This window comes from Schistocerca nitens, chromosome 2 (genome assembly GCF_023898315.1).
Source record: "Schistocerca nitens isolate TAMUIC-IGC-003100 chromosome 2, iqSchNite1.1, whole genome shotgun sequence".
NCBI classification, from domain to species: domain Eukaryota; kingdom Metazoa; phylum Arthropoda; class Insecta; order Orthoptera; family Acrididae; genus Schistocerca; species Schistocerca nitens.
The window spans coordinates 376,983,830-376,996,914 of record NC_064615.1 but is presented as its reverse complement, the minus strand read 5'-3'; the positions used below and the strand labels follow the sequence as shown (position 1 = coordinate 376,996,914).

Sequence of the window (13,085 nt, the reverse complement as noted above, 5' to 3'; positions counted from 1 at the left end):
CTGCTCGGTATCCTGGAGGACACCATCCAAGTGTCCGGACCGTTCGCCGGATAGTTATTTAAGGAAGCAGGAAGTGTTCAGCCACATTTGAAACGTCAACCACGACCTGCAACAAATGATGATGCCCAAGTAGGTGTTTTAACTGCTGTCGCGGCTAATCCGCACATCAGTAACCGACAAATTGCGCGAGAATCCGGAATCTCAAAAACGTCGGTGTTGAGAATGCTACATCAACATCGATTGCACCCGTACCATATTTCTATGCACCAGGAATTGCATAGCGACGACTTTGAACGTCGTGTACAGTTCTGCCACTGGGCACAAGAGAAATTACGGGACGATGACAGATTTTTTGCACGCGTTCTATTTAGCGACGAAGCGTCATTCACCAACACCGGTAACGTAAACGGGCATAATATGCACTGTTGGGCAACGGAAAATCCACGATGGCTGCGACAAGTGGAACATCAGCAACCTTGGCTGGTTAATGTATGGTGCGGCATTATGGGAGGAAGGATAATGTTCAAAAAAATGGTTCAAATGGCTCTGAGCACTGTGGGACTCAACTGCTGAGGTCATTAGTCCCCTACAACTTAGAACTAGTTAAACCTAACCAACCTAAGGACATCACACACATCCATGCCCGAAGCAGGATTCGAACCCGCGACCGTAGCGGTCTCGCGGTTCCAGACTGCAGCGCCAGAACCGCGCGGCCACTTCGGCCGGCGAAGGATAATGTTCTGCCGATATTACTACAAGATGTTTCACTGCATGACAGAACGGCGATGTACTTCCAACATGATGGATGTCCAGCACATAGCTCGCGTACGGTTGAAGCGGTATTGAATAGCATATTTCATGACAGGTGGATTGGCCCGCACGTTCACCGTATCTGACGTCCCCGGATTTCTTTCTGTGGGGAAAGTTGAAGGATATTTGCTATCGTGATCCACCGACAACGCCTGACAACATGCGTCAGCGCATTGTCAAATGGTTCAAATGGCTGTGAGCACTATGGGACTTAACATCTTAGGTCATCAGTCCCCTAGAACTTACAACTACCTAAACCTAACTAACCTAAGGACACCACACACATGCATGCTCGAGGCAGGATTCGAACCTGCGACCGTAGCAGTCTCACGGTTTCGGACTGCAGCGCCTAGAACCGCACGGCCACCGCGACCGGCCAGCGCATTGTCAATGCATGTGCAAATATTACGGAAGGCGAACTACTCGCTGTTGAGAGGAATGTCGTTACACGTATTGCCAAATGCACTGAGACTGACGGACATAATTTTGAGCATTTATTGCATTAATGTGGTATTTACAGGTATTCACACTGTAACAACATGCGGTCTCAGAAATGGTAAGTTCACAAAGGTACATGTATCACATTGAAACAGCTGAAATAAAATGTTTAAACGTACCTACGTTCTGTATTTTACTTTAAAAAACCTACCTGTTACCAACTGTTCGTCTAAAATTGTGAGCCATATGTTTGTGACTATTACAGCGCCATCTGTCATAAAGCGAAAAAAGTGGTCCAACTAAAACATTCATGTTTCTTTACGTACTACACGAATATGTAATAAAAATGGGGGTTCCTATTTAGAAAAACGCAGTTCATTTCCGTTTGACCTATGGCAGCGCCACCTAGCGGGCCAACCATAGCGCCATCTGGTTTCCCCCTTCAAGCTAGACGAGTTTCGTTATTTGTAGTTTTTTCGTTAGTTGCTTATTTCGTGAGATATTTGGCCCGGTCACGATCAATGGACCACCCTGTATATGTGTGGCGGGCGCAGAGACGGCTGACAGTCGGCCAGCTGATCCGCTGCTGACCGGCGAGTGGCGAAGTGTTTGCTGAAGAGCTGCGCTGAGCTGCTTCGAGCCGGCGGCGCGGGTTGCGCAAGCACGGCGTTCGTCTGCCAAGGACAGGCAGCCGGGAGCACGCCAGCTCCCAGTCAGTGGGTCAGCCCTGCCTGCGTACGCGGGTACAAGGACGCCGCGCCCGCACAGCTGATGCGCCGGAACCGCCGGCTAAGCCCCGGCGCAGCTCGGCGCCACTGGACCTGCTGCGTGATTGACGTCAATGCAATTACCACACAGCTTCCACGAGAGCAAACAGAACAACACTGTTGTGGAATAAACCGAACGGAAACTCCCGACATCTGCAAATGGGCCAGTTCCCACCAAACAAGTTAGGTCAGCTCGACCCCAGTAGCTGAGTGGTCAACGCGACGGCCGCGACGGCCTCAGGGCCCGGGTTCGATTCCCGGCTGGGAATTCTCCGCTCAGGGACTGGGTGTTGTGTTGTCCTAATCATCATTTCATCCCCATCGTCGCGCAAGTCGCCGAAGTGGCGTCAAATCGAAAGACTTGCACCAGGCGAGCGGTCTACCCGTCGGCAGGCCCTCGTCACACGACGTTATTTAGTTAGGGTAGGCAACTTCTGTCCGCAACTTCTGTCAAAACTGCGATGAAACGAATTCAGGTTGCGGAATATGAGTGATCTGGTTCACGCTAGCAATTGTTCTTTGTGATAACGCCTCACTTCCAGGACTTGAATCTTTCGCCGATCGAGATGTCATCGCCTACAAGACGTGGCACTGTGGTATTGATCAGAAGACCCAAAGTAGACCTAGCTATGTTTATAGTAGCATGACATTTACATTATATACACGCTCTTGTAGAAAAGTTAGTAATGATGAAAAAATTCATGTATGGATGAAACGACTTGGTGTACTTGCTGAAAATGTAACTGTAACTGGAGATATTACTTTGTTTTATAATTATTAATAAAGTGTGATCCCAGACTTTAGCAACCGGGGAGCGTACTAAACTTACCCGTAGCGTGAGGCCAGTCGTACCATAGACCAGTGGCTGCCAAAATATTCCGCCCGCGAGCTGTGGCGTGGCTGCACATTTCCACTGCGACCGCGGCACGCTGTTTGAGCGTGAGGAAGGGGAAGATGGGGAAATTGCGAATGCGCAGCATTTGAAAGGGAATGCAGCCGCACTGCATACGACATGGTTTTACATTTCACAATTCTCAACAACATACATCACAAACAATACATATTTTCAGTATTATTTAATTATTTTTCTGAAAGACATAATTTTAATCGGGCAAACCGTCGGCATACAGTCAGACGCAGACAGTTTCACAGATTTTCACACTCAGGTTACGACGTAATCGTCATTAATTTAATTTCATAATCGAAAAAGGTCTTTCACTCAGATATGTTGATCGAAAAATTGTAACACTTTTATAACCTTATTATGGGGACGTGGAAACATTCCCTCAGAATAACGATGGAGCCGTCCTGGACAGCTTTAACGTTAAAGGATTTGTCTTTAAAAAGGTAATTCTATTGCAGATCAGTCAGTTACATACGCACAGGCAAAGGGATGCTTTCAAATGAAACGAAAAATGGTCTCGAAAACAGATGTAAGGTTGACAGTGTCCTCAAACCTTTAGAAAACTCCTCCCACACAGACTATGAAGGCCCAAAGGTGTCAAGGTGTCAAAGGCCTCCGTGTCATCCTCAGCCCACAGGCGTCATTGGATGCGGATATGGAGGGGCATGTGGTCAGCACACCGCTCTCCCAGTCGTATGTCGGTTTCCGAGACCGGAGCTGCTACTTCTTAACCAAGTAGCTTCTCAGCTTGCCTCACAAGGGCTGAGTGCACCCCGCTTGCCAACAGCGCTCGGCAGACCGGATGGTCACCCATCCAAGTGCTAGCCCAGCCCGACACCTCTTAACTTCGGTGATCTGACGGGAACCGGTGTTACCACTGCGGCAAGGCCGTTGGCAAACCTTTATAAAACTACCCTTGAAATTCTTTCAAGTGCAAAATGATTTATTCGACCCTTGCGTTTTCTTTAACGCCAATGAGTATAAGGAACTGGGCTGTGTTTGTGAGGATTTGTCACTTCTACAATGCGATTTTCTTTTCAAGTGCATTCCCATAAAATTAGAAACGAGTTGTTTCTCACGTTGAAATGTCTAACTCTGGGCATCTCGCAGTCAAGTCCGCTTGAAATGTGAGGTTTGCAGTCCATTCCGGATGTTCTAATTTTCTTTATTGCAGTGCGTTTCCTTTCACAAATTCGATAATAGAGGTTTTTAAATCGAAAAATCTACTAGGCGTGCCCCTTGACTTTTGCTACTCGTATCACATGCTCCTCCCCTGCAAATTTAGCATAAAGTCCTTCTTCATATACAAAGCAACGAATCCCGTCTGCTGCTCATTGTAATTATTTTGCTCTGTGACTCTTAATTATATCTTCAAATTCTTCTTGCACAGCAGTGTAATGTCGTTTCATAGCAAAAAAGAAAAAAATTTGTGGTACCCGAAGATTATGTGATTGCGTAACAGATACTGAGACATTTCATCCGCCTCTTCGGTCATTCCCATCTACTTTTAAAGGCGTATGACGATATATCGCTAGACTGCTCTTTTTGTGAAAACAGCCACTGAACCTTTGAACATCCTTCATACAACGATCAAGTAGTTAAGGGAAAACAGTGCAATCATCACGATTTTGGCGAACTAAAGAGGGTTATGCTGACCGAAAAATGCCTCATCGCAATACTAAATGAAATTATATGAATGCGTGGCGTCTGTTCTTTCATGGCGCATTCATATAACTGATTCGTTTTGATGGGCTATGAACCCACAACCTTCAGTGCGGAGGCAAATTTCGTTCCACCTCCAGCGGGAATCTGAAATTAGCAAGCATGGATGACACGGATGGGGACTAGTGATGGTGGATACAGGCGGCACACGGCCCTTACTGTCTGTGTTGCGTTGAGGTTTGAAACCAACATGTAAGGCACTTCACGACGAGTAAAAAGCCGAGCTTCTGTCATTACGCACTGTGACAAGTGTAGTCGACATTTGCAATTTTTCCCGGTTACAGCTGAAATCGCCGGCCGGGCTGGCCGAGCGGTTCTAGGCGCTTCAGTCTGGAACCGCGCCACCGCTACGGTCGCAGGTTCTAATCCTGCCTCGGGCATGGATGTGTGTGATGTCCTTAGGTTAGTTAGGTTTAAGTAGTTCTAAGTTCTACGAGACCGATGACCTCAGAAGTTAAGTCCCATAGTGCTCAGAGCCATTTGAACCACTCTGAACAGCTGAAACCAAGCGACGTTTTTAACAACTGAACGACACGTTCTGGTCCCGGCGGAGGTTCGAGTCCTCCCTCGGGCATGTGTGTGTGTGTGTTTGTCGTTAGGATAATTTAGGTTAAGTAGTGTGTATGCTTAGGGACTGATGACCTTAGCAGTTAAGTCCCATAAGATTTCACACACATTTTTTTTTGACACGTTCTGTTAGTAAGTACCATGTAATAGTCTATTATACCTATCCGGAATTTCAAACACTACTGCGATAGTTATAGTTTTTACATGTACCCGCTCACAAATAGTTTTAAACATCGTACTGACAGCTTTTTTTTTTCTTTTTACAAATGACAGAATCACAGTTCTTCAGTGAATGCCCGTTTATGTTGCAGTGTGAGTCATTTAGTTCACCGGTTCCACAGAAGTAGAAATCGAAATATATGCCTGGACGGGAGCATTATGTTGCCTGATAGTTTCTCAACAATAAGTGCGAAATATAAGGTGCGATCAAACAATTTCCGTTCGAAAGCCTTACAGAACAGAATCGGTATGCCAATCAGGCAAAGTCGTTGTTACCAGTGAGTCAGTCGTCCCACCAACACACCAGGTCGAAGATATCCGTTTGGTAAAACACCTTGTCCTGCCGCTTCAGCCGTGTACTGATGCGTGAAGAAGTGTGTAACTGCTTGCTGCCCATCTTCGTCCTACAGGAATTGTCGACAATTCAAGGCGTTTGTTGCGGAACAAAGCGTGATAATCGTCCAGGAAGAGATCTAGACTACCAGGAGGGTGCTCGATTGTCTCCCACTTGAGTAGCGTAACTTCGGCTTTACGACATTTGCGATATAAGTGCATCTTGCGAGCGGAACTTGTCGCACCATTGCACATCGTTTGGTTTTCGACAAACGTGCTGCCCCATACACATTCTACACTCTCCGATGGATGTCTGCCGCTTTGTCCTTCGGCAGTCAAGAAACGAATACCGTAACAGCACATTGGCCCCCTTTTGACGCATTTGGTAATAATGTCGCCATAGTTCACGTATCCGCATTTACCGCATGCACCTCGGAAAGATACGAACGCCACACTAATCCTTTGGTTGCATGTTGGTGCTTGTGTAGCTGCATCGAAGTCGCGCTACGTTGCGTATACGCTGCAGCAACGAAAAAATTTCGATCGCCCCTTATAGTTTATTATGCTTTTACAAGATATAACATTCATTTTTATTCATAATAACCGGATTTTGGGCAGTATAAACGTTTATGTTTTATGGTTTCTGCTTAACCAGTACAGATACCGAAAGAACATCAAGAAAAGAAAACCTCTGTCATAGGCATTTATAGTGAGCTATATGTTAACGTTCTGTCGTCTGAAAATATTCGTCATTCGTCGAGTTTTTGATCTGACAGCTTAACTTCAATTTCGTGGAAATATCTCTGCAAGGATTCTGAAAGATGTTTGCTGCATTGCGTTATGTAGACGGCTCTTTTTTTAAAAAAAAAATGGCTCTGAGCACTATGGGACTTAACATCTGAGGTCATCAGTCCCCTAGAACTTACAACTACTTAAACCTAACTAACCTAAGGACATCACACACATCCATGCCCGAGGCAGGATTCGAACCTGCGACCGTAGTGGTGGTGCGGTTCCAGACTGAAGCGCCTAGAAACGCTCGGACACAACGGCCGGCGAGATTATGTAGACGTCTCCTTAAAATTTTCTCTTCTTAGAGCAAGGGAACTCCCGCACGTGTTTTACGAGGTAGATATATAGAATAACCCTTTTCATATGATTCAGCAATATTTAGACGCAAATAAAAAATCTCAAATACAAGGCCATTCGTATTCCGTTGTTAAGATGTCGCTCCTTAGTCTCAGCACTGTAAACTCGCTGACTTGATCTCGAAAAATGTGTTCGCAGTTTTTTTGTGTTTTTTATACAACTTCGCCTGTTGAATCTTATGTCTTTCAGTGCAGCCAAACAAACACAAGATTTCACCATTGTAGTAATAAAAAAAAAAGAATGAGATGGTGATTTCAACATAATAACGTAATGCGCTGTCTGTATCATCTATGGCCTAAGATTTTTACCATAACAAGGTGTTTCGTCGAGTACTCTCTCTTTGTGTACCTACTGTATCTATGCAGTCCTCTCGCACGCCAGTAAATAAGAACATCACTTTGAATTCAAGGTCTCAAGTTGCTCGCTACGCTACAGGCAGCTCGTTACAGTATCGCCAGAGCTCATTTCAGACTTCAGTTCGTATCTTTGAAACGTATTTCGTGCAGTGCAGAGTGGTATTGTTATCCAGTGCCCCCTTGAAGCACTAGAAAGGAACCGGTTACAGCGGTAACTCAAGGCTAACAACCGTGCGAGGCGACGCAGGTGTCAAGGCACTGGACTCCTATTCGGGAGAGCGGAACCGACATCCCCGATTCCCCATACAATTTCAAATTCCACGTCGCTTCGCCAACAAGAAAAAATGAGCTTCGTCCGATTTACTTGTCCATCTTTGTCCTCTCCTAGCTTGTGTTCCGTCTCTAATAACCTCGTTGTCGACGGGAACTTACACGTTAATATTCGTCACATTTCACAATGAATGATAACACAGCGAAACATTTTCAATTATAAAGTTGTTTTTATTACTTTTGACTCAGTTACTTCTTTATGACACAGTCATGAAAGGTTTCGGCTTGCAGTGTAGGCGGAAACTGGTTATGTCGTGTGCCATAAAAAACTGATTGCGTCAAAAAGAGTTAAAAACTTTATAATACGTCAATCACTGTCCCCTTAAACAGAATGTTGTTTTTTTACAGAGTCCTGCTTGCTGAAGATTTATACAGTGCATTACACATTTCAGTAACGGAAGTCTCCGAAATTTCATATTCCGCCAATTATTACATACGTTTCCAGACGCAAGCTATAGGCGCCGATGCTATCTTCTTTGAAGGGTTGAATTAAAACGTTATTTGGAGTCTTAGACATCAAGTCTAAATGACTCGATCTCTTTCGGCATAACTGTAGTGACAAGATAATTTTCTGTATTTACACTTGATTGTTCACAATGGGGCTACTGAGTTAAATGCTCACCTGTATCACAAGCTGATGGGCAAGTATCTTGGTCAACGTTTAGTCCAGAAACGGTAACACGTTGAGTATTTTCGGCATGAAACTGCATGGAGTAATACAAGACTTTCGTAAGGAAGGTTGCAGGAACGGTACTGCATGCCCACCGGAGCTATAAAAAAGAACCTGTGTTTTTCCGGCTCAGCGAACATTGAGGACGGGAGAAAACGTGAAACAGAGCACCAACGCCTCCTTACTCGGTTTTACGTTCTCATTTGTTTTTGTCTGGCAGCACACAGGTTATTTTCATAGTTATTTCCATTCACATTTTCTTCTTGTTTACTTATTTTCAGTCGATTTTTTTAAGGTTTTGATGGCTTCGTCTTCAGGCACTTAGACATTGCTGTCGAAATGAAATACACCCGCAAGTATATCGCTTTGCGGTACCACGTAATCGAAGAGGTTCCTTCTCTTCCCTCGTCGGAGCTTCCGTGTCAAAGTGCAAAAGCATCCTCCCGGCCGACGTCAGGATTCACATACTCAGAGCACAATGCGGCACGGAAGATGAATTGTGCCACGCATTGCTCCAGAAACTTTCTCGAAAACGCTTATTGTCGAATCCAGATCAATTCTGTGTACTGCTACACATGTATACTATGTGATCAAAAGTATCTGGACACCCCCCAAAACATAGTTTTTCATATTAGATGCATTGTACTGCCACCTACTGCCAGGCACTCTATATCAGCGACCTCAAGAGTCATTAGACATCGTGAGGGAGTAGAATGGGGCGCTCCGCGGAACTCGCGGACTTGGGGTCAGGTGATTTGGTTCACTTGAGTCATACATCTGTACGCGATATCTCCACACTCCTAAGCATCCCTAGGTCCACTGTTTCCGATATGATAGTGAAGTGGAAATGTGAAGGGCACGTACAGCATAAAAGCCTACAGGCCGATCTCGTCTGCTGACATCTGTCCAGACCATCACACTGGAACTCAAAACTACGTTAGGATACACTGCAAGTAGTATGAAACTTAGGCGAGAGGTGAGGAAACTTTGATTTCATCGTAGAGCGGCTGCTCATAAGCCACACATAACGCCGCTAAATGCCAAACGACGACTCGCTTGGTGTAAGGAATGTAAACATTGAACGATTGAACAGTGGAAAAACACTGTATGACGAATCACGGTACACAATCTGGCAGTCCGATGGCAGGGTGTGGGTATGGCGAATGCCCGGTGAACGACATCTCCCTTCATGTGTAGTGCCTTCAGTAAAATTCTGAGGCGGTGGTATTATGGCGTGGTCGTGTTTTTCATGGAGGGGGTTTGCACCCCTTGTTGTTTTGAGTGGCACTATCGCAGCACAGGCCTACATTGGTGTTTTAAGCACCTTCTTGCTTCCCACTGTTGAAGAGCAATTCGGGGATGGCGACTGCATCTTTCAGCATGATCGAGCACTTATTCATACTGCACGGCCTGTGGCGGAGTGGTTACACGACAATAACATCCCTGTAATGGACTGGCCTGCACAGAGTCCTGACCTGAATCCTATAGAACACCTTTGGGATGTTTCCGAACGCAGACTTCGCGCCAAGCCTCGCCGACCGACATCGATACCTCTCCTCAGTGCAGCACTCCGTGAAGAATAGGCTGCCATTTCCCAAGAAAGCTTCCAACACCTGACTAAACGTACGCCTGCGGGAGTGGAAGCTGTCATGACGGCTAATGGTGGGCCAACACCGTACTGAATTCCTGCATTACCGATAGAGGGCGCCACGAACTTCTAAGTTCAAAATGGTTCAAATGGTTCTGAGCACTATGGGACTTAACATCTGTGGTCATCAGTCCCCTAGAACTTAGAACTACTTAAACCTAACTAACCTAAAGACATCACACACATCCATGCCCGAGGCAGGATTCGAACCTGCGACCGTAGCAGTCGCGCGGTTCAACTTCTAAGTCATTTTCAGCCTCGTGTCCGGATACTTTTGATCACATAGTGTACTAACGGCCTAAATAAGGGTCACCACTGTCCCTTTGACTGGCGGGAAAGTGTTAAAATTTTCTCTAATCGTTCACTACTAATCTATGTCCTGTAGCAGTCCAACTCTTTTGAACTGGGAATAAACAATAAGCACCGCGAATGGAAAAAAGGTCGGATAACAACCCACACATCCATACAAATTATAAATATGGCTCTACATATGTATGTATGTTCCACATCTCCTCCAAAACTACTTCATCGATTTCAACCAAACTTGGTGCACATATCACTTAAGGTCTGGAAATAATAACTGTGGAGGTAAGAACCACAGGGGTAGAGGTGAAATCGTAATGTATGTAGAGACGACGGAAAGGCTTCGTCCCCACCGTAGCCCTCGGTGGTATACAACCCCTCAACAGGCTACAGCAGTCCACTCACCCCACCGCCGCCCCACATCGAACCCAGGGTTATAGGGTTACTGTGCGGTTCGGCCCCCAGTGGACCCCCCCCTCCCCCCCCCCCCCCCCCCCGGGTACGTCTCACACCAGACGAGTGTAACCCCAATGTTTGCGTGGTAGATGAGTTACGGTGTAGGCGTACGTGGAGAAAGTGTTTGCGCAGCAATCGCCGACATAATGTAACTGAGGCGGAATAAAGGGAACCAGCCCACATTCCCCGACGTAGATGGAAAACTGCCTTAAAAACCATCCACAGGCTGGCCAGCAAACCGGACCTCGACACAAATACGTCGGGCGGATTCGTGCCGGTCGGTCGGAGTGGCCGAGCGGTTCTAGGCGCTTCAGTCTGGAACCGCGCTACCGCTAAGGTCGCAGGTTCGAATCCTGCCTCGGGCATGGATGTGTGTGATGTCCTTAGGTTGGTTAGGTTTAAGTAGTTCTAAGTCTAGGGGACTGATGACATTAGATGTTAAGTCCCCTAGTGCTCAGAACCATTTGATTTTTGCCGGAGACCGGCACGCCTTCCCGCTCGATAAGCAGTGTGTTCGACCGCGCCCGCATCTCGTGTTCGTGCGGTAGCGTTCTCGCTTCCCACGCCCGGGTTCCCGGGTTCGATTCCCAGCGGGGTCACGGATTTTCTCTGCCTCGTGATGGCTGGGTGTTGTGTGCTGTCCTTAGGTTAGTTAGGTTTCACTAGTTCTAAGTTCTAGGGGACTTATGGCCACAGCAGTTGAGTCCCATAGTGCTCAGAGCCATTTGAAGCATTTTTGTTAGACCGCACGACTCGCCGGATGGGCTAAACGTAATGTAGTACACGACGAGCGAATGCCAAAGTTTTGTGCATCCCATATTTGAGAATGAGTGCACTTACTGATTACAACAGACTTCACACATAATTTGAAACCATCTCTCTGGAAACCCTACAAAAGAGTTGAAAAAAAATGGTTCAAATGGCTCTGAGCACTATGGGACTTAACATCTGTGGTCATTAGTCCCCTAGAACTTAGAACTACTTAAACCTAACTTACCTAAGGACATCACACACATCCATGCCCGAGGCAGGATTCGAACCTGCGACCGTAGCAGTTGCGCGGCTCCGGACTGAGCGCCTAGAACCGCGAGACCACCGCGGCCGGCAAAGAGAGTTGAAAGGAAGAAATTTATCATTTACTACATTTTCGTTGTTCATGTAGTAAAACTGAGACATCATGCATGACGTTTAAATTTAATACGTCTATGTTACTAAATCTATTCGCAGCACATTTTACGTACGGTATCCACATATCTCTTTAAGACCTATACTTTTTTTCTGGAGGGCAGAAAGTTTTTCTTTATGTGGCTATGCTCTCAGGTTACTTTTTAACGATTTTAGACGCAAGATTTATACAAAAATATGCACCCGTTTTGAAAACATACTTTGAACACTTGGCTTCCTTTTTTGGGCAAACATAAATAATTAAGAAATAATCTCTATCGTAACAAATAGTAAAACGATCATTCTACAATTGCCATGAAAAGTAACAATAATGATATTCAGTTATACAGTGGAACATAGTGAACCAACTACATCCGTGTATTCTGGTTGTCTGGAGCTGTTGCGCAATGCTGCATTGACTTGCTGATAGTTTCATACCGATGTGAAACACTTGTCAGCACTTGTGCTTGATGAAAAGGTTGAACATTTACAAATGTATACCTCAGGTTTTCTTTGGGAAAAAATACTTCTGTTGTAGCTAAGGTACAATAAAATTTAAAATACACAATTGCAGCCAGAATTTCTGAACGGGATGTGCCGCTGAATGTACTTAAAATTATATCGTTGTATTGCACATAGTTCAGAATATACGACGCTATAAACATTGGACTATTTGGAAACGAAACTGCGAGGCGAAATTCGCTACAGGTACAGGTGAATATGTGTACAAGTGTGTGTGAAATACGAGGGCTATCCACGAAGTACATTACGTTTTGGAATTAAAAATAAATAAAGTATTCGAAAAATTTTTTATTATATACAGATGAAAGCCACACTTAAATACTACTTTTCTACATAGTTGCCATTTAAATTAAGGCACTTATCGTAGCGATGGACGAGCTTGGAAATTCCTTCGTCGTAAAATTCGGCCGCCTGCGCCTTCAATCACGTGGTTACCTCTTCTTGAAGCTGTGCGTCGTCATCAAAACGCTGCATAGACAACCACTTCTTCATTGCTGGGAATAAGTGGAAGTCGCTCGGTGCCAGGTCGGGACTGTACGGCGGATGAGGAAACAACTCCCACTTAAAAGATTCGAGAACTTCACGAGTGGCATTTGCCGTGTGGGCCCGGGCGTTGTCGTGAATCGGCAAGATCTTTGAGCCCAACTTTCCCCTGCGCTTGTTTTGTATTGCTCTTCTGAGGTTGTGCAGAGTTTGGCAATACCTTTGAGAGTTTATTGTAGTGCCT

The 13,085-nt window shown here is 45.6% G+C and overlaps 1 pseudogene; it reads right to left on the bottom strand.

Moving 5' to 3' along the window:
* Positions 1 to 3,697: 3,697 nt before the first annotated feature.
* LOC126237591 (5S ribosomal RNA) lies at positions 3,698 to 3,815 on the bottom strand (annotated as a pseudogene).
* Between the last annotated feature and the right edge of the window lie 9,270 nt (positions 3,816 to 13,085).